The 14,514-nt window shown below is 45.0% G+C and overlaps 1 long non-coding RNA gene across 1 annotated transcript; it reads right to left on the bottom strand.

The window, feature by feature from the left end:
* Positions 1 to 6,477: 6,477 nt before the first annotated feature.
* On the bottom strand, positions 6,478 to 14,301 carry LOC147578268 (uncharacterized). Its single transcript, XR_015255010.1, has 3 exons — positions 14,029 to 14,301; positions 9,352 to 9,456; positions 6,478 to 7,284 (listed from the first exon to the last, which is right to left on the bottom strand). It is a non-coding gene; the product is annotated as an uncharacterized LOC147578268 (long non-coding RNA).
* Positions 14,302 to 14,514: the final 213 nt, after the last annotated feature.

Raw genomic sequence — 14,514 nt, 5'->3', positions numbered from 1 at the left:
TCCCCTGATCCTCCAATACCACTTCTACCCTTTTCTTTCCCAGCTCCTCCCACAACTGTGAAAGGTCTTATTCCTATAATAAGCCCCTCATCTCATAACACCCATAGTAACTGCTCCCCTGGCAGAACTCTAACTGATACAGTTATTGCCAACAAATGTGGTTCCAGGACAGCAGAGCCTTAACGATGAGAATATGGAATTGGTTCGCTGATACGACCAGATTTAAAGGTATTAAAGACTCTGCTAATGGTACATTGGACCCTGGCAGTCTATGGCATTTGAGTAAAGTGGCAAACTTACTTAAATGACCGCCTGTAGTCGGTCACCCGCAATCATGCTCTTAGAGAAAGCAAGGCATAGAGTACCAAGTGGCTGCCGCCACATAAGATTTTAGTACAAGTAAAAATTATGAAGGATTTGGGGCGCCTGGGTGGCTCAGTCAGTTAAGCACCCGATTCTTGATTTCAGCTCAGGTCATGATCTCACGGTTCGTGAGATGGAGTGCACATCAGCCTCTGCGCTGACAGCGTGGAGCCTGCTTGGGAGTCTCTGTTTCCCTCTCTCTCTGCCCCTCCCCTGACTCGTTCTCTCTTAAAAATAAATAAACATTTAAAAAACATCTTTAACAAAATTACAAAGGATTTGACTGCTTCTAAGTGCTCCGGAGAGTGTGTGTAAAGACGATGGTGAGCTTGATGCTCTATACGCCCAGGTCAAGGGCCAAGTGACAGACCAGAAACTTCTATGACCTCCCTGAAAAAAACCCCTTACTTTTCTATAGGTGCAGAGCCAAGATTTCTGAAGTCCAAACCCAAAATGTAATCTTGCAGATGGCTAAATTGCCATGCAACCAGAGTTTACATCTGTGAATGTACTGAAAACCATTGAATTGTATACTTTAAATGGATAAATTGTACAGTATGTGGGTTACACCCCCCCGCCCCCCACCAATCACAACTCCACAGTGTTTTTTGCTGGTTAGGGCATGACTGGAAAGAAAGGGATCCTGAAAATTGGAATGGAGACATATGGACAGTTTCTTTACATTTTTTTTTTATGATTATTTGTTTTTGAGAGAGAGAAAGAGAGAGAGAGAGACAGAGAGAGAGAGAGAGAGAGAGAGAACGAATGGGGGAGGGGCAGAGAGAGAGGGAGACACAGAATCGGAAGCAGGCTCCAGGCTCTGAGCTGTCAGCACAGAGCCTGATGCAGGGCTTGAACTCCAGAATGGTGAGATCACGACCTGAGCCGAAGGCGGACACTTGACCGACTGGGCCACCCAGGCACCCCAGCATATGGGCAGTTTCTGATGAGGACTTCCAACTCTAAATTCTACAAAGTCTCCTTTGTCAGCAAAAGCACTCCTTTCTTCCCCCATCTGAGGAGGTTAGCTTCCCCTGGTCTCTCCCAATGTGGGTGACCTTCAAGGGACTGTTGATTTCCCTTAGGACCCACCCCTACCATAGACCCTTTCTCAGTTCCATCTACAGTCATTGATGACTTCATCCAAGCTCATAACTTTAAGTGTCATCTCCATGCTGATGACACAAATTTATAGCTTCAGTTCAGGCCTCCCTCCTGAACTCCAGACTCATAGAGTCAATTGCTGCTTTTAAACGTCTACTTGGATGCCTAGCAGGCATCTCAAAATTAACTTGTCACAAATGAGCCCTTCTAGTTTCTCTCCCCCAACTTGCTTCTCCATGGCTAAAATTCCTGCTGTCATCCTTATCCCTTCTCTTCCCCTTATATCCACCTCTAAAACATTAGCCGACCCTTCAAAAGTATATCCAGAATTTATGACTTCTCCCGGCCTCCACTGCCATCATCCTGGTCTAAGATCTTATTATCTGTCACCTGTGGTGGAGTCACCTCCTAACTGGTCTTGTGCTTCTAGCTTTGCTTCTCTTCAGACTGTCTCCAATACGGAGCCACAGGGATCCTGTCAAAATGCAAGTCAGATCACCCTATTACTTTGCTCAAACCTTGCAATGGCTTCCTGTTTCCTTTAGGGTAAAAACTAGGGTCAGTGCAAGGGCCTGCACGACCCCAGCTGATCTGCACCCCCTCCACCTCTCTGACCTCATCTTTCTCTGTGCACCCCCCTCATCACTGTACTCAGCCACACGGTTGCAGGTGTGATGGACGTGCTGGGTTTACTCCACCTCACGGCCTCTGCTCAGAGTGCTCGTTCCCCAGAGGGCCTCCTGCCTCGCTTCTCAGTGCTTCTCAGACACTTTGGCGGTGAGACATTCCCCTGCCACCCCATCTGAAACATGTAAAACTCCAGACTCTCTCCACTCTTCATGTTCCTTTCACGTCCCCTGCTTCATGTTTCTTCCCTGTTACTTATCATTCTCCTACATACTCTGCATGGGCAGGGATTTTTGTCTCCCCCCTTCTACTGCTGTATCCCCAGTGTTCAAAAATTGTGCCTAGCCCATTGTAGGCGCCTGATAAAAATTGTAGAATGAAAGAATACAAGTATGCAAGCGCTTAACACGGTGTATAGTAGGTGCTCAATTAAGTTAGCTGTTATTATGTAGCCGGGCCTTTCAACCACAAAGTTAGGAGGTATTCTTCCTTCCTTCCTTGTTTTCCTCCTACTCCTATATTTAAATAGTCACAAAACTCTATAGAATCCATCGTAGCTTAACCCCTCGTCATTCTTCACCTGGATGATTGCTACAGCCTCCACTCTGAATCCTGTCTTTTTCTTCCTTCTTTTTCTTTTTCTAAACATTGCTGCTAGAATTTTGAAATCACAAATCTGACCATGTCAGCCTCCTGTTTAAAATTCTTCAGTGGCTCCCCAGACTTGACGGGATGTAGTTTATACTGTTTCACTTAGTACACAAATCCTTTCCTGATCCGGCCGTCTGACCTCCCCCCGCTTTCTGGCCTCTTTTCCTGAGATTCTTCCTCACACCCTTTGGTCCAACCAAGCAGAGCCACTTGCCCCCCCCAAAGGGTAACACTCTTGTACATCTCCTTGTTTCTGTATATGTGGTCCCTGCTGCTGCCGTGACCTCCTTCCTTTTTCTTTCTTTAAAAAAAATTTTAAAAATGTTTTATTTATTTTTGAGAGAGAGACAGAGTGCAAGCGAGGGCAGGGGGAGGGCAGAGAGAGAGGGAGATACAGAATCCAAAGCAGGCTCCAGGCTCTGAGCCGTCAGCACAGAGCCCGATGCAGGGCTCGAACCCACCAACCGTGAGATCACGACCTGAGCCAAAGTCGGATGCTCAACCGACTGAGCCACCCAGATGCCCCCTTCCTTTTTCTTTTTAAAATCCAGCAAATCTCACTCACCTTTCGCATCTCATCTCAAGCCCGCGGGACTCCAGAAATTCTTCCCGGACCTCTGAGTCTGATGCAGATAGCACTTCTCTGAGCTACATGACTATGATCCTGCAGTGGAACCGGTGATGTGCCAGTGGGCCTCCCGCACCGGTGAATACAAGCCTGGGGGGTAGGAGTGGGGCCACACTGCACTTCCATTTCTGTGCCAGCATGGATAGGAGGGGGTGGAAGTGTCTGCTGAGCCAGTGACGGTTGTGAGCTAGCAGGTTAAGACTCTGCTACCTTCCCGAGGCTGCCTCGTCTGGAAGAGGTGAGACAGTGTGGATGTTGGGAAGCAAGACATTCACGCAAGGGGCCTTGAGCGCCGGTCTTCCCTTGGGGCTGCAGAGTAACCACTTCAGAGAGAAGAGGGACCGGGCTAGGCTCTTAAAACAGCAACAATAAGATACGTACTCCTTTTCCCCTCCCTCTGGATTTGAAAAAAAAAAAAAAAATGTTTCTGATATTTTCTTTGTGCATTTCCTTTCTATTATCCCTTAGTATTTAACAAAGCCTAATGGAAAATTCCAGCCTGCCTTAGCCGTGCTGAAGTAATCCACGAGAAACAGTGTGGGTTCATGATTGAGCTGTAGTATTAAATGGGTAGCCCTGTCCCTCCCGGGGACGGCAGCAATAATCTTTTCCAAACAGAGAAGAATTTTAAGTGCTCCATCACTTTGGAGGGCTTAAGATTTCCCTCTCTTCTTTCACCAAAGAGAAGATAAAATTTACGGTGTGCCGTCCTCCTCACCTACCGCTTCGTTCCTGAGCTGAAACCCTGAAGCTTCTGCCTTTTCTTTTATGAGAGGGGGCTTCCCCCCCCCCCCCCCCCACCTGGAACAGAAACTCAGTAAATGCTTGGAATGAGGACGTCTTCTGATTGGTTGTCCAGACATAAAGAGGCATTCTGATTGGTCGGTGCCGAGGAGGATGGCGTGGGTGAGGAGTGGAGTGGGAGAGTGGAGACACAAAGGTGATGGAGGGCCTGGAAAGCTCCCTCTCCTCCCAGCGCCACACAAAGGCACGACCGCTGGGGGGCACACGAACACATTACCCAACGGTGCGAATCTCATTCTTTTGAAATTAGTTGTTGTAGGAAAGGGGCAAATATTTAAGCAACAGTTGGAGTGTTTGCAATTACAACTCCCACTGATGAATTTAAGATGGTAAGAGGGTGACAGAGGACTTTGGCTCAGAACAGAATGTGAAGGCTCTAGTAATAGAGAGAGAGAGAGAGAGATCTGTTCCAGGCGAGGGCTTGGAGGGCATGGAAAACAAAAATAAAACCAAGCAAGCGAAGTGGATAAATGATGGAGAGAGGTAATAACAACCACCTTATAGGGGCTGAGAAAATACCCACATTAATAAGTCGTGCAAGACAGATACAGGATGCTGAAAATGAAGGAGAGGGCTGTCTCAGAACAGCCAGTGATGATAGGAAAAGTGAAGATGTTCGAGGCGGGGTGCAAGTGGCAAAAATAAAGTATGATAGAAAAACTAACAGGTCCGAACTTGCCGTTGGTTTTATGTGAGTATGGAGCGCGTCTATATAGTTCCCTGCCTTTAAAAGTAGCAGGCACTCCTATAAATATTCATCTTCACGTAGCTAGAGGAGAGTGATTTTAAACTCATAAAATTTTAGTGCTGAGGCTTAGAGGCCATCTCTTCCAACCCCTATCAGATTACAGATGAGGATCCTGGGGTCCAGGGAAAGAACGTGATTTGTGCAGGATGGCACTCCCAGACACCATATCCGACCTCTCCTCCAGCATTTTCCCCGTGACATCAGAAGTTTCCAGGTTTTTAAAGTAAAAAGACTCCACTCTTAACGTTGGATATGTAGAACATTCTCATATGGTCAAAGCTGTACTCTTAGTATCTACTGATTACAAAACGTATATCCAGTAGTGATAAAAGGCTACCATAATTCAATAAAACTTATAAAGTACACTGCATTGTATTAGTCACAACAACATCCACATCCATTTGAAAACGCGTAGCGTATCTATAGTTTTCTCTCTAGGCAGCTTGGTGTTCAAATGGTCCATTACCTGAGGCCTCCCAGAGATGACAGCTTCTGGGTTGGGATCAGGACCCTGCACCAGGGTGAGGTGGCTCTTCCCAAGCCAAGAACAGAATGAAATAATCCTATCCTCTTAAGAATAAAGAAGGTATTAAGTGAAACCAATTACCTTATTTTGAAAAGAAATTTCAACGGACCTTGGATACTTTCAGACCACAGAAGAAGAGGGTCTTATTATGGAAGCCTGGCCCAGGGCTTTGGTCTTGGCAGGATCATCACCAGGAGCTTCATCGGCGAGTGAATTGAGACGAAAGCAGAGCGGAGGGGCAAGGTCTGCCTTTCTATCTCTAGAGGTGGGAAGGAGAGTCATTCTGAAGTCGGAGAAACTCAAAGTGCTACAGCTCAGTCCTGGGAAAAGGAGGAAGGTTGGTGGGGGTGGGGTGGGTGGGGTGGGGAAAGACTGCAGGCCACCGTGATCTGCAGACCAGGAGATTGCTGAGTCTGGGGAATCTGTGGGTCACACAGGTGGAGATACCCCCGGCAGAGACCTGACCGCACGGCTTGATTCAAAAAGTGCCTGTTCCTAGCCACAACCCTAGCAAGCAAGAACGTAGCAAGCCATCAGAAACCTCAACAGGGATAATCCATGTGAAGTGCTCAACACTGTGTCTGGGCCTCGTAAAAGGGGTTTATTACATGGTGACGATGATTATCGATATTTTCAACATTATTACTTTGGAAGTGCAAATCACACAAAAGGTTGAAAACAGTGGGGTGTCGTAGGAAAATTAATTAGAGTGTGAAATCTCCCAAGATGGCGTCTAAAACAATTAGAATTGTGCCACTGGTTTAGAGAGAGAAGCCTCCTCCCACCTCAGTGTAGTGACTGAGCCTGGAGCCATGGCCAGAGCACAGAGGATGAATGTGGACATTGACATCTGCCAGGGGTGACCAGGCTGCCTCCACTAGGGTGACAACAGTTGCCACCAACACAGGGGGGCAAGCCCCAAGACAGGCAAAATGTGGCCTGGGACCCTGTGGGGAGAAGAGGGAGGAAGAGCTCCTGGGATTTGGCTGTGGGGGAGTCAGGAGATTATTTTGTCACCATTTAGTCTCATTTATTATTACCCATTTCCTTGCCTTCAGGTGCCAGTGAGGGGGACATTTGCCAGCAAATGACATTGACGTCATAATAGAAAAATATAGATATGACCGTGATCCAAAAGAACTAAGCTTCACTGGTAGGAAGAAGGCATGGTTTGGTAGTTCGAATTTTCTAAAATTGTCAGTTTCATTTTAGAGAATTAAAATTGCATATACGTAGCAAAAAAAAAATAAATAAATAAATAACCCTCTTTAAAATTTCAAGGGGAGCTTTAAAAACCTCACACCCGATTGAGTTTATTCATTCTCTGGGGTGGGGAAAGCTCTTTTTCCGAGAACGGTTTAATCCATGAAACTGGCTGTTACAGTCCCGGTTGGAGGATACAATTTTCTACTTAATTTGACCAAATGATAGAACAGGTTTCATGGAATTTGGCAAATTTTCCTCTGGAGGTTGTCATTTTTAATTTTTGTGATCTGAAAACAAGGAAGTATAAATGACAATATCCACCAGTGAGAACGCATTGTTTGCAGAAATTGGTTAATTTGAGGAGGCTCAGACGATATGTTCTTCCAGAAATTGCTCAGAATGGAGGCTGGTCCATCTTTGAAAAGCTTGGTGACGTGGGAAATGTAGCATTTTGAAGGCCCTTTTGATGCACTGTGTCCAAGGTTTATTACGAGAGGAAGAAAGTATGTTAACACATTGGTATTTTCAGGTGACATCAACACCAATTGTCTAGAGAATGACAAGGCTCAGCACATCGTATAAAGACATGGGTCTTCTGATGGCAAGACTCTCAAGTAGAAATGCATCCTAATGGGGACAAATGGGTGTTAATAAATAGTCTGAGACAGGTGCTTCACACTAAATAGGGCTATTACAAAGCCTGATCAGGATGCCAGACCGGTGAGGACAGAAAATGTTTCTAATCCTTCCACATCACACCCAGGGAGGGAAGCTGGCCCAGGAGGGATTTGCTGTGGAAAATAATTTGTACATTTTTCTCATCTACCAAAATTCTCAAAACTTTGTCATTCTGGGGTCTACTCTTTGGACCAACAGCTTCTCTCATGATTCAGCCTGTCCTTAGCCATGATGTCACTGCAGACTTCAAGGGCTCTGTGTCACCTGGAAGGCCCAGTTGGTGTCCCAGACCTGTCAGTAGCTCTGATGAGCCACTTCTGTCCTCTTGAAGAATCTTAACAGACATTGGGATTAGTGTCTGTTATAATTAATTGTACATGTTAACTTGACTGTGCCATGGAGTGCCCAGATACTTGGTCAGATATTATTCTAGGTGTCTCTGTGAGGGTGTCCTCGGGTAAGATTAACATTTGAATTGTTAGAATGAATAAAGCAGATTGCCCTCCCTAAAGTCAGTGGGCTTCATCTAATCAGTTGAAGGACCACATAGACCTAAAAGATTGACCCTCTATTGAGCAAGAAAGAATTCTTCCTGCCTGCCTGGCTTCAAATTGGGATATCAACTTTTTTTTTTTTGGCCTTTGGACTTGAACTGAAACATCCACTCTTCCTGAGTCTTGAGGCTGTGGCCTCCAGATTGGAACTTACACGATGGGCTCTCCTCGATTTCTGACTTGCCGACTCACTCCATAGGTCTTGGAACTTGTTGGCCTCCATGACTGCACGATCCAATTCCTTGTAATGAATTGCTTTCTCTACATACGTGTACGTGCACATCCTATTGGTTCTGTTTCTTGGAAGGACTCCGACGAATAAAGTGTCCGCCATCCAATTCTCCTCTCTGGTTTTGGGAGGTTCCCAGTACATTAGTCAGAGTCTTTTGGAGAAACAGAACCAATAGCACATATATATACAGGAAGAGATTTATTATGAGGAATGGAATTGGCTCACATAATCGCTGGGGTTGAGAAGTCCCATGATGTGCTGTCTGCAAGCTGGAGACCCAGGAGAGCTGATGGTGTAATTCAATCTGACTCTGAAGGCTGAGCCAGGGTTGCTGAAGGTATAGATTCCACTCTAAGTGTGAAGGCCTGAGAGAGACCCAGGAGGACTGAGAACAGAAGACTGATGTCCCTCCTCAAGCAACCAGGCAGGATGGGCTGAGATCTTCCTTCCTCACCCTGTTGTCCTATTCAGGCCCTTGGTGATGCCCACCCATGTAGGGAGGGCAAATCGCTTTACTGAGTTCCACCGATTTTAATACTAATTTCATCTAGAAACATCCTCAGAGACACACCCAGAAATAACGTTTAGCCAAATATCTGGGCATCTCGTGATCCAGTCAAGTTGACACATAAAATTAACCATCACGCCCAGCCAGTATCATCTTGGTGGGAGCAATGCCCCATTTTCTGCTGCAGAAAACCCATAACTGGGTGCTGTCTCTCCCCGCACCTTGGCTGCAAGTTCAGGCACAGGACAGTGCTGGGCCAGTTAGGTGCTCCTGCCTGCCACTTTGGATCTGGGGAAGGTGAGTTAAGAGGAAGGGACAGCTAAAGCTCACTTCCACTAGCATCAGAGAGTAGCCGATAGAGGATGCTTGTCCTGGCTGTCTGGATGTGCTTAATGTCTTCTCATTTTTAAAGCCCGGTTCTCCAATCACCAGTGGGTTCTAAAAGTTCCCTGTATCTTTCCAGCAAACGTCCTTCCCAACTGAAGATTGAAAGTCGGTCTCTGTGACTTTTGTAACCAAGAACTCCGACTGGTACAGAGTTGAGGCATCTCTGCCTTTTAGCCTGGACACTTGGCACCAAGATAACTCTTATTTCTGTTCTGTGTCATGTATAAAATTACAGGCAGATGCCTCCAACTGTAATTGAATGAGTGAGCCAGGGGCGGGGGTGCTGACACCAAAGGTAATAATAACGCCAGCGACGGTGACTGAGCCCTTCTCACGTGCAAGTACTCTGCCATGAGCTTCTCTTGCATTGTCTCTCCTGGCTATCGCTACAACTGCCCGTGGTTGGTAGTGTTATGACCTTCACTTTGCAAATATGGAATCTGAAATGAAGAGATGAAGGAATTTGCATAAGTTTATACTGTCTGAAGCAGCAGAACTGGAATTCAAACTCAGAACAGTCAGGAGTATCGGAGTCTGGAGTCTGTGCCTGCAAAGGTGTAACTAGTGTGGTGGGTGTAGTGAGACTCTGTGAGTCCCATCTGGAGGGACTGGAGGAGGAATGCAGAGGGAGGAGGTAGGGAGGCAGCCAAGAAGGATAAGGGCCAGGCATGTTGATAAGGGCCATCTTAGAGTCTGCTCTGGTGTTTCTTGGCCACTGTATTCAGGCAACACAATCGAGGGCAGATTAAGCAGAAAGGGCTTCACTACAGGGTATTACTTAGCTTGTAGATTCCCAGAAGGGGCTCAAGTCATGCCTGGAGGCTACAAATCCACGAATTATGCTGCCATGGGAAATAACCAAACAGAACTCTGGACTGTTCTAGGAAACCTATTGCTGCCCTTGCTGGCCACCCAGCACCTCTGATGCTAGCCACAGGAACCATCATCCCTGCTGCTCCAGAAAAGCCAAGCCCAATCCCTCTGCCACCACCCTCACTGGGAGATCCAATCTCCTAGAATATGGCTACTGACCCCCGTTGTCCCCTTTGCCTTCCGAGTCTCCTGTAGGTGTCCTGGCTTGGAGGACCTGGGGTGCATATGGAATGCTAGCTGCAAAGAATCTGCAAAATGTAGTTTTTAGGTTTTTGGTCTCTTTGGTTCAGGAAGGCACCTTACAAGAAGGTTGGAGTGGGGGTGCCTGGGTGGCTCGGTCGGTTAAAGGACTTCAGCTCAAGGTCATGATCTTGCAGTTTGTGGGTTCGAGCCCCGCGTCGGACTCTGTGCTGACAGCTCGGAGCCTAGAGTCTGCTCCGGATTCTGTCTCCCTCTCTCTGCCCCTCCCCCACTCATGCTCTGTCTCTCTCAAAAATAAATAAACTTAAAAAAACAAATAAGGAGGTTGGAGTGGCTGCCGAATGGTATTGTTGTTGATAACAGCATGTTCTCAGACCTACTGCCCTCCACACACAAAATGGGTGGGAGGTCCTTACTCCCAGTTAATATCCTACAACTTCGCATCTGGAAGGGATCTCAGAAATCACCTAGAGCAGAAGTTTTCAAACTCTGGTTTGCAGATCCTTGGGGTTCCTGGCAGGATGTTACCGGCACCGTGATCAAAGAAGGAGGTAGGAGAGGGGCAGAGCAAACGGCAAGATTTTATAACTGCCCAGCTCTGTGTTCCAGGTTTGTGTTAAAAAAAAAAAAAAAAAAAAAAGAAAATCACAAGTCATCGGCTAATCTAACTTCTTTTTCCTGATGAGAAAACAGGGATTCAGAGATGCAAATACCTTATCCATGGTCACAGATGCCAGCCAATGCTAAAACTGAGACCCAAACAAGTACTTCTTCCTCTCCAGCGCCATGATATCTGAAGGTGTGTTCCTTCAAAATTGCTGAGGATTCAAGGCTTTCTGGGTCCAGCACAGGTGGTGATACTGACCTTATCTCAGGCTGAATATCACTGCCCCGGAGAAGTCGGCCTGGATCCACCATCCCAAGCCCGCTCTCTCTGTGTCATTCTCGCGTCACAGGGCAAATGGAGACTGCGGAGTGAGATCACCTGAGTTCAGCCCCACCTGGGTCTCTGTCTCCTTATCTGTTTGTTAAGTGGGCCTATTAATTCCATTCTCCCATACTGTGTGAAGGGGAAAGGAGAGAATGACTAAAATTTGGACCTAAACTTGAGCACAGGTCTCCCATGGCCAAACTACTGTAGAACTTGTAATCCTTGCCTTGGTATTTTGAAGCTTCTGGAAAGAACAGCCATGAATGTGAGGTCTGAAGCTCTTCCTGAGATCCTTAAACTGAGCTCCTTTTTTTTTTTTAAAAAAAATAGTGCTTTCATTCTGTATTCTGAAGGAAATAATAATAAATGAAAATTGCAGAAAAAGTAGGAAATACGGATAATCGCAAAGAAGAAAATGGAAAAAAACACCGCGATCTCATGATCCAAGTATTAATATTACTAATATCTTGGCATGCATTATGCCAGACTTTTTAATATTCAAATTTATATATTATAATTTATGCTGCTTGCAACCTGCATATTTTCACTATAAATATTTTATGAACATTTTCATATTTTAAGTGTTGTTATATAAGATGATTTTTTGCCATATGTTCTCTTTTAATTTTGATTTGAGACCTTTTCTTTCCTAATGTAAGCGTTTAGGGCTATAAATTCCCTCTTAGCACTGCTTTTGCCGCATCCCACAAATTCTGGTATGCTGTATTTTAATTTTCATTCGGTTCTATATATTTCTTACTTCCTTTTTTGAGATCTTTTAATTTTGCTAACTAGTCTTTTTAATTACAACATGAATTTATTCACGTGGTAAGACCATTCAGACAGCATACGACTGTTCAATAAAAAATCTTTCGGGCGCCTGGGTAGCTCAGTCGGTTGAGAGTCGGACTCTCGATTCCGGCTCAGGTCATGATCTCATGGTACCTGAGACGGAGCCGTCAGCCAGGCTCTGCGCTGGCAGTGTGGAGCCTGCTTGGGATTCTCTCTCTCCCTTATTCTCTGCCCTTCCCCCCTCCAAATAAATAAATAAACTTAAAAAAAAAAAAGTCTCTCATCCCATATCCCAGCTCTTTTCACCAAGGTAACCGTAATGAACGGTAATTTTGTGCGCGTGACAGCAATCCTCCACTTACACACGTGTCTGTTTGCATATGTGTGTGAGAACGCATTTCACGTCTTATCTTTTGTTGGACAGACAGGAGCACAACGCACACACTGTTGTGTACCTCAGCAATGTGGTAGAATGCTTACAAAGATGGTCCCAATTTTTCTCTTCCTTCTCATATTTCCTCTTGCAACTAGACTTTGAAGCTATTCCCATCAAGGGAGGCGGGCTATTTCCCTACCCCTTGAATTAGGGTTTGCTTTGGCCATTAGAATGTGATGGAAGTTTTGGTGTGTTAGTTCTCACTCCAAGCCTTGAGAAGCCTTGCTGGCCTCTCCTGTCTTGTGAAATTCTGCCGCTGCCATGTGAGCAAGCTCGGGCTAGCCTGTTGAAAGTCCACGCGGGGGGTTATTGTCCCAGCCATGTCAATCCTAACCCAGCCTACACTGGCTGACCACCAAACATGTGAGCGAACGCCCCCAAGATGAGCAGAACTGCCTACCCAACCCACGTCTGACTACAGGGTCAACCGGAAGTCAGCCTAACAAAAACAAATGCTCACTGCTTTAGACCACTGCATTTTGGAGCAGTTTCTTATAAGCAATAGCTAACATTACAGAGATGCCTTCGTATCGGTGCATTAAATAAACTAACATGTGCAAAGCACAGTGCCTGGCTCAGAGTAAGCTCTAAAAAATGTCAGCTATAATTATCACTATAAACGATAATGCCTGTGAAGTATTCTTTTGTATGGAATGGAGCACCTTTATTTATTTAGTGAGTCTTCATTTGTCAACATTTATATTATTTCCACTTTTTTTCCCTGCTAGATACACCGAAATCAATCTAGTATATCCATTTTGTCTATTAATAGAAAGAATTCTTAAAATTTTAATTCCTGGATCAAAGTACAGTTGACCCTTGAGCAACATGGGGATCAGGGGCACTGACCCCCATGCAGTCAAAAGTCTATGTGTAGCTTTGACTCTACGAGAACTTAACTACTAACAGCCTACCGTTGACTGGGAGCCTTCCCGATAACACAACCAGTCAATTAACACACCCTTTGTATGTTATATGTATTATAGACTGTGTTCTTACAATAAAGCAACCTAGAGAAAAGAAAATGTTATTAAGAGAATCGTAAGGAAGAGAAAATACGTTTACAGTGTGGCACTGTTTATACCAGAAAATAAAAATCCTCTTATAAGGGGACCCGTGCAATTCGGACCTATATTGTTCAAGGGTCAGCCGTATATGCACATTTTAAATGATGAGGGATAGTAAGGATTTGCCTTCCAAAGAAGTTACTCAATTTGTTTCCACTGACAGTGTATGACATCACTATCTCTCCTCACCATCACCAGCCCCAGTGTTATTTTAATGACTGCATAATAGTGTCTCGTAATATGTGCTATAATGTATTTAACCAGTCTCCATTGTTGAACGTTAGATTGTTTCCTTCTCCCCCCACTGTTATAAACAAGACTGTGGTGAATATTCCAGTAGATAAATCTTTTCACACATTCATGATTATTCCCTAAGGATAAATTCCTCGAAGTAGATTTCTGAGTCACAGGATTTACACATTTTAAAGAGTTTTGAATATATAATACCAAATTATTCCTCGGAAAAATTATACCAGATTACTCAAATGCAGCATTTACAAACAAACAAACAAACAAAAAAAAAAACAAAAAAAACCTTCATTACAGAAAATTTCCAAAATATACAAAAGATTAGAGAATATTACAGTGGCTTCCCACGTATAGCTATCACTCAGACTCAGGAATGATCGATTTATGGCCAGTCTGTTTCATCTGCTACTCCTCAGTTTGGCTAATTATTTTGGATCAGATCCAAGAGCCATTTTCCATGTACCTGTATTTGAGCCCTTGAGGATTCAGAAGACACATGAAAGGGTCTCTTTTCAAAGGGGTTCCTGGTGGGAATCTTGTGTGATCACAGCCCAAAGCCCCGGATCGGGGAAGGGTCTTGCTGAGGTGCACCGGGATCTTCTCGGATGTATTGTGCTTATTCCCTGTCCCCATGGACCCTGGTCCCGCAAGGAAAAGACTAACCCAGCTCACTCCTGAGGATTCCCAGGGTTTCCGGAGTCTCTAGTTCCCAGTCACGTTATTCTTCATTTGAAAAAAACAGAGGGAGATAATGTAATCCGTATGTAAGAGCAAATATTGTGATTTGTGTTTACACTGATTGCAGCTGAGTAAGAGGCCCTTGCTTGGCCTCTGCTGAAAATTTCCAGGCTGATTGAATTTTGTAATACTAGCTGGTCACATTGCATCAACAAGTCAGGACAATCTCGGGACAGAAATACAAGCGATTTCCTTTAATAAGAAAGTACAG

The sequence above is a fragment of the Puma concolor genome, chromosome C1, assembly GCF_028749965.1.
Source record: "Puma concolor isolate L17-30 chromosome C1, mPumCon1.1.hap2, whole genome shotgun sequence".
Taxonomy (NCBI): Eukaryota; Metazoa; Chordata; class Mammalia; order Carnivora; family Felidae; genus Puma; species Puma concolor.
This window is presented reverse-complemented; position numbering and strand designations above follow the sequence as displayed.